We start from the raw sequence: 16,548 nt of genomic DNA, 5'->3' as shown, positions 1-16,548 counted from the left end.
AGATCCTCTGTCGGATTGGTTGGCTACTGTAACAAAATGGCATTTTTAAGTTATACGAAGTGTTAAATCTGCATCCAGTTAGAAACAAAACAAAACAAAACCCTGTGGTTTATAAGTTGACAATTAATCCTAATTGTTAGCTTGGGAAAAAAAAAAAACCACTGGAAAAACAAAAGTAAAAGGCCAAACCTCTTCTTTCTCTAGCTGTTCAGCAAGCATGTGTGTTTGTATATGTTGATCCATACGTTACATACAGTTTTCTTTACTGAAGATGCATCAGGAGAGACTGGGACACCGTTCCTAAGCACAACGTATTATTTTCCTCCACATAACCTCCCGGAACGGCTCTCTTTCTTTGCCAATAAACTCAACAGAGTTCCTATTATACAAAGCTGCTCTTTTAAAGCATTTGACAGTTTTTATTTTAATTGACACAGAGGCAGTTTCAAAGTCATTGGGTTTAATGAACAATCATCTTAGCATTTGCCTGCTCAAATCCTCTTATTCCCAGCAGTTCACAGTAAAGTTTATTCTAACGGTTGAAATTAAAAAAGGAGAGAGAGGCAAGTAGAAATGTTGAGGAGCTTATATAAAAATCTGCAAATCTCAAGTTTTGTGCAGTGCTGTTATGAAAACTACTCAGCCATGCAAAGCAATAAGAGGTTTAATTACTCATTGGTAGTCCCTCTGCTGCTCCCGATGTGGCGTGTGGTGTTGTAGAGGCCTGGGAGAGATAATTGAGGCATATGGGTGGAGTACAGTGCTGTTGTGGCAGCTCATCTTTTTTTTTCCTCTTCTTTTTGTGTGTGCCACTGTCTCGTTTCTCCTGAGGGGCAGAAGGCTCAAGAGTTTGGCATGGAGAAGTATCCAGTGGATGACCCTGATTTGAAGCATGTAAGGACAAAGGGAAGAGGACATCTCCTGGTGGTCTGGCAAATCCACTCTGACTCATCCAGCGGCTTCAAGGGGCAGCATGAGAATGAAACCTCTGAACCTCCGAAAAAAGATCTATTTTCAGGTTTGCTTTAATCTATCCAATCTAGGCATTACTGGGCTCATGTGGCCAAGGATTTAATGGCTTGTAATAGGCATAACATCAGTGATAGCTATGGCCTTTCCCTTCTGCAGGGTATTATGGGGTAAAGAGAAGGACACGATTACTGAACCTGAACAAAACCTGGACCCTTAAGACCATGTGGAAGGAATATTCAAACCCAGGAATTCTTGAATTTATTTATAGTTTAGTGTCCATTTTAAGGCAGACTAATTCATGAACCACCTTTATCGCATAACTTCATGTGGCAACTCCATGAGAATAAGAAAGTACTAAAAGTTTCTCCTCTGGTTTATTAATATATGTTAATGACATTCAGCAGCTGGAAGTAAAATCGATGTTCCAGCAGGGTGTGATCAAATTGTTCTCCATAGCTGACCAGCCAGTAATTCATGTACTACCTGTCTTTAGAGCTTGGAAACCTCTTTCCTAAACTAAAATCTTTTTACAGTTTTTACCAAATGGATAAAACAAGAAGAAATTTTATCACTATCTAAATGGAGTAATAGAGTGACAGGACATATTTGCATTCTGAATAGATTAGCTGGTCTTTTAAATATTTATTTGTGTCTATTTTCAAAGTCCCTGATCCTCTGAAATTTTCCAAACACTTCTGATTTGACAGACTGGGAAATCTGTCTGCAGCTCCAATTATACTTGAAAAGATACATATAAATGATTTGACAAGTTAAAAATTAGCAGCAAGTTCTATACCTAGCAAAATTTTGTAAGCAGCAGTTCATAATTCATGATACTTCACTCTAAAGTTCATGTAAATTCTGTATGTGTGGGATCCTTTAATTGGTAAGCATAAAGGTGTATTGCTATTCACCTAATGTATTCTATTGCTCAACAAAAGGTTGTTGTAGTGAGCTCTGATTGTGACAAATGATTTACTATTAGGAACATTCTGTAATTATTGTTCGGTGGTACCACAGACCGATACATCATTAACATGATAGACGACCTTTTATATCAGCAAAAATAACTAAATTAATAAAAATGGCTTCATTCCAAACCCTGTCAGAAAGCCAATACTCGAAACAATCAAGTATCAGTGATACCTGAAAAGACCAGAGTTATATTTTTGTTAAGCAAATCTTATTGTTTGTGTAATAACATTGACATGTGCTGTAGAATAGAGGGCCGGATTTTCAGCTGCTGTGAATCAATGATCTAATTAATTCTATTTATGTAGAGACACACCACTCCACATCTGTCAAGGGTATGATATGTAGGATTTTATTGTACTGCTAAAAGCAAGGCTGTAAATGAAGTATCAGAAAACTTTTTTTTTTTCTCTTCAAGAATTCTGGGAACTGATGCAAGTGTGCTCTGACACGCTGCTTCTTCAGATTCTGCTCCCAATTACATCCACACAAATCTGGTGTGACTCTCCTAAATGAAATACTTCCTCCAAATTTATATCTGTGTCATTTGAGTTTGGAGAGGCCAGAATCCCATCCTTTAACCATTAAAGTTAGGGATTTAGAAAACTACCTGAAGAATAGATTATTTTTTTTTCTACCAAAGAGTCTAAGCTCAAGATCATGAATTTTTTGTTATGCACTATGCTATATTAACTTTTTAAGTTTTTTTCAAATGCTTGACAAAAGAGTGCAGTTTCTGATGGAAAACAGTGAGCCACTAGTTCTGGAGACAGCATTGCTGTGCAGAATACAGATAACTTGGGGGTGATGCCATTTGCTGTCTCCATTTAAATACCTATCAATTGCAGATAATTTTTATGAAGAAGATAACTATCTTTTGGGAAGTGATGTGAGTCCCCCATGGTATCTCCCTGAGCCCATTAAGGAGCCAACAGGGAGTAACAAACACAGGTACTACTGCTTGGGGAAGGGTTGGAGATAGTGGCTACATGAGCACTTCTACTCATGAATTTCTTTCATGTCTTCATTTCTAACATCTCCCATTCTCTCCCTACCCTTTTGTATGGGACAGCCCCCCATACTAGAAAGGCAGGAGGAAAAGCCATGTTGAGACTGATGCTGGAGCAATCCCTGCAGAAGGCCATGACCATGGCTGAATGTACCACTCTGGACTATTCCTCTATTGTTTTTTGTTTTATTCAGACCTCTCCTATATTCATCCTCTCATTCCGGCTCTTCTTCCATCTTTTGTCATTCTGCCAAGTTGTTCATTCCCAAGGTAACCCACAAAAAAAATGAAATAGGTGTACTAACTCAGTTGGACACTTGTCAAATGTTCAGTGTCACATCTCTCTCTCTTTTTCCCCCTGTTCTTGTTCAAGTTTAAGTTCCTTCATCAGGGTCTGTTCTGTGTATAGGTGCTTCACACCTGGCTTTCTCAGTTGTCTGTGTAGACACTACAATGGTAAATATGGCAAACAAGTATTAGGTGTCTGGATCACAAAATGTTGCATGATACCTGACTTGGTTTGCTTCACCGTAATAAATTCTCAGGGTGTTTTTACAGTGACACATGCTGAAAGAAGAGCAAAAACCCGATTAATGTACAGGTCATTGTCTTCTAATAGGCAAGGAATAAGATTTTGGGACTTCACTCCTTCAGCAGCTGTGTTACTAACTCACTGTGTAACCTTCAGCAAATCCCTTTATTGCATCTCTGTAAAATATTGGTAATGAATTTACGTTTTGTAAAGTGCTGGGAGATCCACAGATGAAAAGCACTATATAAGCTAAGTGTTATTAATGTGATTCACTCAGTGAAATGGAATCTCTGTTGAGAAAAATACTGTTCTGTAAAATTTATATTTAAAGTTACATATTTTACAGCACCAAGAGAATGAAGGTTGTATCACTGTTTCCAACATATAAACTATATTTAACAATTTATTCCTTGGCTTCTCTCTAAGTAAAAGAAAACAGCTTGATGTTTAAAAATAACATTTTGTAGGCTTGACGTTCATAATTTGGACTGGAATATTTTTTAAACAATTATTTAAAAAGAATGAAAAAATCTCTTCCTGCTCATATAGAATAAATTTTAATTCTTGCATGGGCCATATGTACGGTTAGCCATTTCTTTTGAATAGTTATTTCAATTTCATATGAACATTGCTATAGAAAAATGTTTCTGATGTCAACCATTTTTGTATTTTCTTTTTAACGCATAGCTTGCATTTTACTGTTGCGTCCTGTGAAACAGTGGGGCAGTTTGAATACTGGACAGTTCAGTTTTGTAGCAAAACCTCTCTATTTTTACTGCTGAAATGGGCTAAGTTGCAAAAGGTTATACAAACCGTATAAATGTAGGAGAGTATATTTGACTCTTAAAAACCTTTTGATTTTATTAACTGATATTACCTATAACATCTTCAAGGAAATTGGTTCAAACATCTGATTTTTAACCCAATATTCTTTTTTTTTTTTTTTTAAAGAAAGAGAGCATTCGTTCCTGATCTTCTCCCATAATTCATTTTCAAACGTCTTTTTGTATAAAAAGATTTTGGTTCACAGTGACTTCTGCCAGGAATACAGCCCAGCTTTTTTGTCTTGAATCAATTAATCAATTATCAGTATTACTGGAGTCTAGGGAAGGAAGAAAAAGCTTTTACAGAACTTTACTAGAGGATGTAACTAGTCAAGAAGAGATGAATCTGGATTCCATCTTAAGTGAAATGTTGATACGATTCTGATAAAAACCAAAAAGTCTGCCTAAGCACTGTGCACAAGACTCTTCCCATTTGTTTCCTTGGCTCCTACTTGTCATCACCATACCAAGAGACACTAGAGTTGGACTCAAAAGTACCCTCTTATGAGGAGGTCAAACTAAATGGACACCTTTTTCTAGTTCTGGCATCTGAATTGCAACTCTAAGCTCCTACCACCTGACCTTTTTTTTAAGTTCCCTCCATTAGATACAAGTTATTATCTACAGAAATCTGTTTGACCCACTATCGTATTCAAACCCCTTTGAGGAGCTTGATGAAGCACTGAAGCACTTACTCAGCTATTTTCTTCACTTATTATACAAGACTCAGGTCCTGATGGATACAATGCCCTAACTTATTGTGAATGTCTAGCCACAAGACATTAGCTTCACAAAAAGTCTGGAGGCTATAGTTAACCTGGAAAAGCATAGGTCTGAACTGGAAATAGAACCTACAGCAAAATGTAAATGTAAACCCAACTGATTGAGAAGGTGAAGCAATGTTTTGTAAAGAAAAGCACACGATAGCCCCTAGAGCCACATCCCTGTTTATAATAGACAGATGAAGGTGCTACCATGAACTTTCTTTGTAGCAAGGTCTGCAGCTACTTTTAATTCCAATATAATATAATATAATATAATATAATATAATATAATATAATATAATATAATGTAATGTAATGTAATGTAATGTAATATAATATAATATAATATAATATAATATAATATAATATAATATAATATAATATAATATAATATAATATAATATAATATAATATAATATAATATAATATCAGGAAATTAGGCAGGTGTCAGACTAAATCTAATCTTCAGCAGCCACAAGAAAAGGCAAGCCTTGTTGCTTGTGCCTTTCATTGGAATGTTACATGGAGATATTAAGTAAAACTTATGAATGATTTTCATTTTTTGAATAGGTCCTTGTTTTCCAGACTTTAGACTCAAAGAGATATTCTTTGTCCAGTTCTTCTAGATCAAGGCGAGACTTCTTCCTAACAGTCAGCAGTGACTCTTTGAAATTGTTTTCAAAGCCAAATGTTGGCTGGAACTATTTTAGGCCTTGCCTTTGCTACCTTGCCCCTATCTGAAAGGAAGAAGTTTGCCCTTGAAAGAGAGTTAAACTGCTATGATTCACCGACTTGGAAGAATTGCAGGATGCTGACTGCCTCAAGTGGTGCCTCCCACTGGACCAGTGCAAGTTTCCTTCCTTCTTGTCTGACCAAGCCATTAAGAAGTTAGTCAATTCCCTGAAGGCTACTTCCAAGGAATATCCAAAAAGGAAATACCCAGCCCTGGAAAGGTAATTTACCTAGACAGGATTTGAAATGCAAGGTTCTCAGCTGAGGGAGAAAGTCCTATACTCCATCTGGCTGTGGTAATACAACTTCACAAGCTTTTCATCCCTTGAGCTAACAACTGCAGACGTTCCACTGGGAGGTGTCCTATAAAATCCAAAGTATTTGGAGATCCATCTATTATCACATCCAGACTGTTCGAGTAAGAAATGTGTCATAGCGGTGTTCTCGAAGAAACAGTGGCAGAGCAACATCCTCAATTTGAGAATGGTTTGAATCCTCATCTGTGTGTGATGTCTCCTGGACAGAGGTTATTTTTGACTTGGTGGAGACACAAGAGGGAGGAAATGCCAGCTATTTGTCTTTAGGGACTCACTGTAATTTGTTTCCTTTGTTCTTAAGGAGCTGGTGTGAAATGGCATTTCAGAAGAGCTACTCTTCTGAGAAACCAGTCCTAATGCCTGCTATACTGGTGGAGCCTATCGCTAAGAAACCAGTGTCCAGGCCAAAGTACATTGTACTCTACCCAAACACAGTGATGTTATTTGAAATCAAGGGGCAGGTAGGCTGAGGAAAGTTCACACCATACCTGCTTTTTAAGGTGAGAAATACACTTCACAGGACCTCTAGCTAGTTAAAATGTTTATCAGAGATTTTTGGTTTTATTCTTTCTATGTTTTCAAAGTCCAGTTTACTCCTGAGGAAAATGCACTGGAAAGGAACTTGTAAGGGACTGGAGCAACTGCATGGAAATGGGTAAAAGTGACTTGGGAGCTCTGGAACAGTTTCTTGGAAGCAGGAGCATCCTCACCCCTGTGCTTCTTGGCCTCCTGGGCATTTCTGAGAAAAAAATAACGGCTGTAAGAAGATGCAGCACTGGGAGTAGCAGACTGGTCTGAGAGTACCAACCCATTATGCAAATGAGAAAAACTTTTAGTAGATAACAGATGAACACAGTTTTAATCCTTAATCAAGTTGGCTTTGGCCTATAGGAAGACTGCATTTTAAAATATATCTCTTCGCAGCACTTCTCTCTTTCCCCACCTTCTCTGCACTCAACAGCCCAGGCAAAACTGCTGAAGATGTCTTCATTAAAAAAAACCAAAGCCCACAAACAGATGAAAAACACCTAGTGTCTCCAGAATATCGGTATATTGAAAAACCCTGACAACTGTGTGAATATATTTTCAAAGCCTGTTCAGTACTTAGCCAGATGCCTCTTTATTTCAAGGTTTGTGGATACTTACTTACCTCCTTGTTCGACATATTGGGTTTAAAACGTGCAAAGAGATGCAGCAGGAGGAATTTGTGAAAGTTCCTTATCACAATCCCTCTTTTGAATCCTGATCCCTTGTGGATCAGATGGTCAAATTTATTTTTCTTTCTTGCTTGTGTGCCTCTCTCCATCTCTGTGCATTAGTTTCCCCTTCTATAAAACTTGCTTCTGGTTTGACTTTGAATTTTACTGTGCTCTACTGATGCAGAGTGTTGCTTTACATGACACTACAATTTCCAAGTAAAAAACTGCCCTTCTCCATGATGGCCAAGCCAGACAGTAACTACAATGAGGATGTGACTGCTTGGGTGGGGAGAAAGGGCAACTTATTCCTTGGTCTGGCCACTGAGATTTTGCCCTCTGCGTCATTCTCATGATTCAGGGCTATTTGCCTCACAAAGGTTTAAAAGGACTGTTCCTTCCTTGGGTGTGACTCTGATATGGATACATAAATGCATCAGAATTTTGTTAAGCCTGAAACACGCTTTTCTCAGAACTTTAATTTTTGATGTTAAAGATATAGCTGTCTCTCGCAGCACAACAGGCCTCAGACTTTCACAGCTCCAAGACATAGATGTCTGATTACTTAAGCTCTATTTGAAATTAAATTCCAGCCTCAGGGGCATTTTGATAATAAATTCATTTAGGGAAGAAGTTTCTTTCGCAGACACAAATATCCTCTACAGCCATGCTCCATGCCAGTATATCCACAGAGAAAATTTTAGGGTACTTTCCCCACATTTCTCCTTCCTGTATTCTTTTCTATGGTTTGACTACCTGATTCACCACTTCTTTTGGCAGGTATTACCCTCTTGCACTTGACTCAGCTTTATTGCACTTCCAAGTTTTCCTCAAGCTAAGCACGTCTACATCGCTACTTAAATCTGCCTTTGAGGATGCCACCAGCCCGCCAACACATCTCAGCTTCCTTTCCCCTCTTAATCCTCCCTTGTATTCATAGCAGAGTCACCTTGATGACTGTTTGTTGCTTCTCCACAGATTCCCTCTTATTTTGGGGCAATAAAGAGAGGAATTAGCAATCAGGCTGGAAGTGGGGCTCACGGAGAGGATGCTGGCTGAATCCACATGCTCAGAGGCTATCAGCCAAACAAGCTCCGGGCATGCTGAGCACCCAGGGATGGTGACCAGGAGGGTGAGGGCGACCTTGTGGGCAGGTGGTGGAGCTGGGCTGAGCCCTGACCCCGAGCTGATACATTGTACATGTGGAAGGAGAAGGAATTTCCCAAGCAATAGTGGTTTTGCTTCCTTGCAGAGAGGAAGGTAAATAGAATTTTAAAAATGAGGCTGAGAGAAGTGAATAGCTTTCTTCTGGCTTTGGTTTCCCCCAGGAATCATTTCTGATCCTGTATTTTTGTCTCTAACAAATTTAGACCATATTTTCCTGTTGCTGTATTTCAGCCTTCATTTGATACCAGACTACAGTGGCTTATAACAGTGATCAAAATGAATGTTGAATTCCCAAGGACTTTACTGAGGTGGTTGTATCCAACACTTAGAAAAGCACTTTGAAAAGGGGACTAAGGATTATTATTCCCATTTTATGGATACAGTGTCATATTATCGCAGACATCAAGACGAAGGATTGTCTTGTACATATTTCTTGTCCATAGGAAACCAAGGAGGGAGGTGGAAATCTCAAGATAAAGAATATTCCAGCAAATCTGCAGACTGCTTCCAGCAAAAAGATAAGCACTTCATCTTCTGTAGTTTGCCTCACCTTGATTTCTACTTTTTTTCTCACACTAACCCTGGCCAGGAAGAGGGAAAAGAGAGAGAACATTGATGAAGGACTTGCCGGAGTTTTGCTTATAGCCAAATTCTGCTATCAACCACTTCTTGGGAAATCTTGCTTACTGGATTTTAGGACTGCATTTGCATTCAATGATAATGATTTTCTTTTAGTCCAGCTGGGATAACTGCAAAGATAGTGCCCAACTGCAACTCTGTTGAAGGGAGAGTGCAAAACAGATTACACTTCTAAGATGAGTGGAGCAGTGGGAAGGCAAAATGCTCAAGAAAAATCCACGCTGTTAGAGCCATAACAAGGACTCTTGATTATGCAGGTTAAAATAACTCCTTGGCTATGCCTTGTATCCATTATTAATATCACTTCCAAGTGGGGCACTTTTTTTTTTTTTTTTTAAAAAACACGCAAAGCTTTAAAAAAACAGCCTGGATCTTTAGATAGAATTGAATGTTCTGTGACTTTAAATGAAAGCTCCACTGTTGTTGGGCAAATAAATTTAAACCACTTAACATGGCAGAGAAGGTCAGGCAAGCTTATTATAGTGATCATAGCGTTACAGCTATTGCGATTGACCGCTGCTCTTTGGAATCACCAATAATCAGAGGCCGCAAGCTGTGTTTGCAGAGAAAGGTCATCATTCATTTTTTTCGAAGCATTAATATCTTTTGTTTGTTTGGCTCAACATGAAACAGGAATCGATAGAGGTAATTCACAGAGCAATTAGCCCCTCATCTGTCAAATGGTGTCTGGGTGTATTTAACAAAAAGACCTTTGGAAAGGTTTAAAAAGGAGGAAAGTGCCTGTACAATCAACAATTTATATTTTCTACATGACACATTGTGTATGTATCTGTGAAGAGAAGGGACCTTGGGACTAAAAAAATATACATAAAACATGCTGTAAATCTGTACTCAGACTTTGAAAACCCACAGTGAGACAAACTTGGAAAAGTTTTCCATGCTGTTCTTAGCAAAGATAAAAATTTTCTACCTGAGCCTCAAGGAAAAAGTTAGACAGCTGTTCAAAAACTTGTCAGATTAATTACATGAAAGGGAATGGAGCAGCATAAAACATAAGAGGGCAGAGACAGAGGCAAAAGGTCCCTTGCAGCCCTGCTTCTACAGTTTAGGGTACTGTGAGTCCTTTTCTCCCCCCAGAGGTTTTTCTTTATGGAGACTCTTAGGAGAGTTAAGGAAAACTGAGATAAAGTGCAGAAATCAGAGCATAAGTTATTGCTCTGTTACACTTATGAAATCTTTATATAAGCACTGGTGAACTCTCAAATTTGAGAGACTAAACTGGGAGGAGAAATCTACAGTAGATCAAGGGCATTTTATTTCTGAATAAGAGTGTCTACCAGGGGATTTAATATACATTAAGAGTTGGCTGTATAGTTCCTGTGTTTGGAGGCAAAAGACTGGCAAAGAGCATACGGACTGTTAAAAAAAGGGTGTATTTTAGATGCATCATAAAAGGTTTGGAGGTCGTCCCAGAAGTTCAGATTCTTATTCCAGATAAAATTTGGCTATCTCAGCCGCTTAAGAATAAGATTCTGGACTTTATTAGATGAGTAATTGTAGGTTAAGCTTTCCTCATTTTTTGTCTCAATGCTGAAATTCTATATCATGTTAGAAAGGGTACAGTTGTTGAAAATTAAGATCTCTTCCAAAGTCCAGGACTTTGAGTTCCAGTTAAAGTGAATTTTAAAAGTCCCACCAGAAAGCTTTCTCTATGTTCATGTTCTCAGTGATTTTTATACCTTATCCCATGGTATCAATTTTATTTATTTAGTTAGTTAGTTAGGTATGTAGGTATCTGCAGGACTCAGAAGGTGCTCTGGAGCCCACCCATTGACAACACTGGGAATTTTGCTTAATTGGAGCCTGTAGAAGTTTGGATCTTTGGTGCTGTAGACCTAGGCAGATGCTCGTCATAGTCACTCAATTCATTTAAATAAGCTTCTAGCAGTAGACTTCACATCAAGTCTTCAGATGTGTTAAGCCCTGCTTGTTAACTATGTCATGTTCTCAGCATGAGCTGAGAGCCTCAACCCTATGTCGTCAAAGGCGTCAAAGGCACCAAAGGCACCTGATGAAAAAGCAAGAGAAAATAGTTCTTGAGCACTGTTGGTACTTTAAAGTTGCTTCTAGATTCTAGCTGTCTTCCTAGATCTAAGACTGTCTCTTTTTCCATCATGCTTTCCATGATTTTGTTTTGGGCCTTTTTTTAAACTGAAACACTTGCTGAAATTATTTGAAACTTTTTACTTCATGGGTGGTCATTTTAATTTGCAGTAAAATGGGGAGATTTTCTCTGTGACCTCAAAAAGCCCATCAGTGATTAGCGAAAATTTTATCATATATTGTGAAACTAACATTAAAAATTTAAATGTTTATGTTCTAGGCAAAATATGCTATTTCAATCTGAAGAAAATTTAGAGTGAAATATAGCAGTCAGCTTTTCGTTTGCAAGATCTTGGTTTCTTAATCTTCAAAATGCAATATATATAGTAAATGAAATAAAATCATAAATGAATGTAATTTTCCTATCTCAATCAATTTCCTAGTAGGCTGATCTCCATGTCACATCTGTAGTACTGTAGCATTAGTTCACAACTGCTTTGGTAGTTTCTCTGCTGTTTTGTTTTCTTTTCCTTTTAGATATCGCTATAGCCTCCCAACATCAACTCCGGGCTTCTGCTGAGAACAGATGTAGGAAAAACTTTTCCTTACTACATACACACTTTTAAACTGAAGGCATCCAAAACACTGTAAGTTAAACAGTTAATGATTTTTTTACTGATATTTCACTAATTCTTAACATTTTTTATTTACAGTGCTGTGCAGATAGTTTGAGAAACTTCATAAAAATCAGCTTTCAGATTGTAGACTGAGGGCAACCAGTGGTCTGTGAGATTACAACAGGTGGTCTTCAAAGTCCTATTATCTTTGTGGTCAGAGTTCTATTATCTTTTTGGTGTTTTTTTCTATTAAAAATTTGATTAACTATGCTTGGTGGTTCATGACGAATTTGGAGTGCTGACAATGCTCTGTTTGCCCCCAAAGTGTGAGAACCAGTGCTCTAGAAGAGGATTATATTCCTTTCGCTTTTGATAATGGTGAGTTAAATTCTTGCAGACTCTTCTGTGAATTTTCTCTGATTTTATGAATCTATTCTTAGATTTAGCTAGATGGATAGGCTGCTGGGGACTGTGCTACTCTGTTATTGTCACTAAGGTAGGATAGTCCATCAGCAAAACACCTCTTAAATATCAGTCCTGGCTACCATCCAGAGAAAACCAAGACATGCTATTGAACAACACTTAGGACCAAATCTTTCTTCCTCTTCTGCCACCACTAAGCAAATTCGTTAAAGGTCTTGGCCTGTATTTAAAATAACATGAGCTTAAAGAACTTGCTAGTGTTTCATCTTAGAAGACATTAAGTGTTAGAGGAAAGGCCAAAAAAAATGTTGGCAGACTCCTCATCCAAGAAGTTCAAAGATGGTGTTGATACCTAAATGTCCAATCTATCCTTACACATCTGTTTGCCAGGCAACTTGTCTAAGGAGTTGGGCAGGGTTTTCAAAGGAGCAAATGGCAGCGAGATGCCTGGCTACCATTTGTGCCTTTGAAAAATCTAGCTTCTTGTCTACAGTGACGTTTCCCTGAAAATTTACCATCAGCGGTAAGAATAAATGGTTTTGACAGTCGCTCAACAACTGCAAGCAATTAGAACCATCTAGATCTGTACTGACTCTACATGCCATGGCATTTAAAATACCAGCAGTCAGTTTGTTAGCACTCCCACTGGTGAGCACAATCTCTGTCTGTATCTGTGAAATGTTTCCAGGTAAGTCAGTTATGAATAATTGCTGTTCCAAACAAAGTTAAAAAAAAGAGATGGAGACCTTTATGCCTTGCACAATAAAGGGAAAACATTGCATAGAAAGATGGCAAAAGCCAAAGAACCTCAAGAGAAAAAGACAAAGCTTATTTAGTGGATTTACAGTAGTATTTTTACACATTACAACAAGTCAGAACTGGAATTGAATGAGTTTAAGGCATGCTGTCATTCAAAAAAAGGAACAAAGCACTAATTGCTGTTTGGCATCACATTTTTGTTTATATTTATGACTGCCTTTCTTAAAAGCCTGACTTCCTATTCATGTGCAGGTTTCCTTAAACAGTTTTAAACTAAACAATTAAACTTTCATTCATGGATATAATCTAATAGGAAGGAATTCTTCTGTCATGTTGTTTTATGCTCTTGATGAAGAAAATATTTCAAGTTAGCTTTGTAAATCTTTTAGGAAAATAAAATCCTATAGGACAGCAACTCTCAAGAATAACCCCCACTATTGGTCCCTACATGGTCGAAGGTAGTGGTTCCTTTTTGTGGCAACTTTGGCAGCTGCATTTTCTTAGCTGAGAGCAACATTTCTTGGAAATTACAGAAGGGATATTTATCTCTGTTTTGCAGAGGCCCAGGGTACACCTGTTTTTTACCTCAAGGACCTATCTAAGGATAACTTCAAGACTTGCCTGGTTTTCTAGACTGTTGGCAAATCTTCAAGTTTAGCCTCAGGAAGAGTCAAGGGTGTCCTCCAGAGGATATGTGCCCTGTCATACTAAACAAGCATAGCAGCTGGAAGTCAGTTTTCAGCCATGTGCTGGACACTGGAGCATCCTGAACTTATAAGTGCTTTCTGCAATGACCCATAAAATATCTGAAGCTTAAGAAATGTGCATGCTTTGTCTTTGAGGACAGTAAATTTTGAAGGAAAGAGCAGAAAAAGTGTAGAGATAGTAAAGGAGTTTGGCCCAGATGACACAGAAAACCCGTAGCAGAGGCAGAAAATGAACCAAATTCCAAGGCAGGTTCAATTGCCACACTGCTCTTAGAAGTCCTGTAAATAAAGTCTCTGTTGAAGTTGAAATATTTCCACAAATCATTTTGGCTTTGAAATAGCATATTTTACTGAAAAGTTTCCAGTTAACTGTGTTGTTAACATCAGGCCAGGTCCTGAAATCCTTTATTCAGGTAAAAAAAGCAACAAAATATAGAATAGATATGAGAATGAACTCAGTAGGTATCAGATGGAGAGATGTACCTGGAAGAAACCTCAGGCTTGGATCAGGAGAAGGCCACGGTTGCTTTCTACTGGGGCCATATCATGTGCTTCTGTCCTGCTGTTAGTGTGGAAATGCTTATGCGGATTGCTTTCAGAGCCTCCATAGTGCTTTACGGAGGTTAGGCCTGTTATTTACCCAGATACAATCTGGATCTGGATATTGCTGAATTTTTGAGGGCCCTTATATAATGAGCTTTGGGCCACAGTCAAATCTGTGTATTAGAGAAGGCGTTTTCAGGAAGAGTCCTGTAAACGTATTTGGACTGGATTTTCAAAAGCACATAAGTGAACTACACTTTTTCAGAGACTTGCAAGTGCCTTTAAAAATCCCATCCTTTGAGATCTGGATTTCAGAAAACATTCATGATGACATGAAGGACAAAGTGCTTGTAACAGTAATTGCAGTATCAAGGCCTGTCCAGTCTTCTTTTCCTTTGACTGAATTGCCAGCACATTCCCTCAAACCAGGATAGGACCTGAGTGCCTGAGTTTCAGTTTTACTGTCTCCAGCTGAATGCAACGATAGCATGTTTTGTTTTGTTTTGTTTTGTGTTTTGTTTTTGCTTTTTTTGAAATAAAGACCTGCTAGAAGAAAACTGCTAATTCACCTACAGTTAGCAGCCTTGTGTTTGAGAATCTGTCACTTTGCTGTCACACTTCTCATCTATGTTATTAACTACTTGTATCTCACAGGTAGTCCCTGTTCATGTTGTTTCAGTTAATAAGTCTTCTCAGGTAACCTCATAGGGTTCTAGTGCTCAAATTTTACTGAAGAATGGCCTGAATGTCACATTTGTGAGCAGAACTGGATGTTCAGTTCCTATCTTCCAAAATTTGCATGAAATGTTTTTTTTGGCACCATGTCAATCTCTGTCAAACTATTGTTTTTATGTGGACTTGTGTATGACCACTGGAACCTTCATAGAGATATCTTCTGACACTCTTCCACGTACACATGGTCTCAATGCCTTCCTCAAGCCTGCTACCTCTCCTGCAGAAATATCGTATCTACTTTGATATTTGATCCATGTGCTTCCAGTAGGAATATTGTGACTAATTGTTCTTTTATATCATTGCCCAACACCTCAAAGTGAAAACATACTTTGGGTGGGGAAGGAAACCTAGTTATAAGTTAAACAAAAGTAAAATAAGGGACCTGCTAATAAAATTAGATTTTCTTGACACTTTTAGTCAATGCAAAAATAATTGTGGGAATATAAAAGGTTTTTTATGGTCAATTATTCTTGTCTTAGTAAGTATCTATAATCATAACCGCCTCTGAATAGGTAATAATCCTCAGTAGGGAGAAGAGAAACTTCCCTGCAGGACCATAAGGAAGGTAAAACGTTATCGCATGCATGCATAAAATATATTAACATTGAGATGGTGCCAGTGCTAAGGTCAGATGGTTAGACATCTTTTCTTCCCCAGAAAATATACTATTCCACCTTATTGGACTGCTGACATCCAATTGATCTGCATTATTGCTCTTTGGCAAGTGTATGTGCACCTAAATGTTTCAGATAATAGGTATTACAGTATTAGGTAAAAGCTTCCTTGAAGTCTCAAGCAATATCAAAGAAGTATAAATTGTAGAATAGGAAAGATGAAGATGACACTGGAAAGCTTTGAATGAGATGTCATTTTGCATTTAGAAAGATAACTGAAAAAGTTAAGACAAAAAGAGGGGAAAAATGCTATCCCCTCATTTTTTCAGCAAATGCCCTTAAAGGCTTACAAATGACCTCTTAGCAGAAATGAGTTTCTCTTGGGTTTCAGACACTGTTTATTATCTGGGAAAGAGATGAGGAGGAAAAAGCAACAGAAAAGTCTGACAAATTATGCTTATTTGAAAGTAAAATGCTTTTCATCAGCAGTGCAGTGAGAATGTACTGTACGCGTCAGCTGGATGTTGACATGTTCGTGTTCTTCATAAGGTCCTTCACCAAGTGAGGAGTATGAAGAACTTTTCTGGGGAAAATCCTCCTGGAATCTGAATCAAGTGACATCACTATCCCACACATTGTGCCTTGGAAATCCAGATTACTCCTGGTAATGAAAGGGGAAAGGGAAGTGTGTTTTGTAAATAGGGAGCTTGAACCCAGATTCTCTGGCTGCCACCCAGATGTCTCTCAGTACAAATGGGCTCATCTGATCTCTCCAGTCAATTTTATTCTGGAAAGTAGCCAGCGGGCCTAGTTCATGACCCAGTGATGTCATTATAATTCATTTTCGCTCACCACCAAGCCTTCTGAACTTTCCATTTTACAATGGGTCTTTTTAATAAAGAAGGCAGTCATGAATAGAATTCATAAGCACTCCTAATGATTTATAATCTTTTTTTTTTTTT

The 16,548-nt window shown here is 38.1% G+C and overlaps 1 long non-coding RNA gene across 5 annotated transcripts in view; it reads left to right on the top strand.

Annotated features, from left to right (window-relative positions):
* Window positions 1–16,548, top strand: part of LOC148050300 (uncharacterized) — a 68,707-nt gene that overhangs the window by 39,755 nt on the left and 12,404 nt on the right. For 2 of the 5 annotated variants that reach the window (XR_015701638.1, XR_015701635.1), the window contains 2 exons: window positions 838–1,018; window positions 8,929–11,835. This is a non-coding gene — a long non-coding RNA (uncharacterized LOC148050300). Of the gene's footprint in view, window positions 1–837; window positions 1,019–8,928; window positions 11,836–12,130; window positions 12,184–16,135; window positions 16,251–16,548 lie in introns of all 5 variants that reach the window. The other 3 variants (XR_015701636.1, XR_015701637.1, XR_015701639.1) reach the window with 3 other exon arrangements.

This window comes from Nipponia nippon, unplaced genomic scaffold (assembly GCF_047370975.1).
Source record: "Nipponia nippon isolate SJK-2023a ecotype South Korea unplaced genomic scaffold, ASM4737097v1 scaffold_9, whole genome shotgun sequence".
Lineage (NCBI taxonomy): Eukaryota > Metazoa > Chordata > Aves > Pelecaniformes > Threskiornithidae > Nipponia > Nipponia nippon.
Note: the sequence above shows the minus strand (reverse complement) of the source record. Positions and strands in the feature narration are given on the sequence as shown.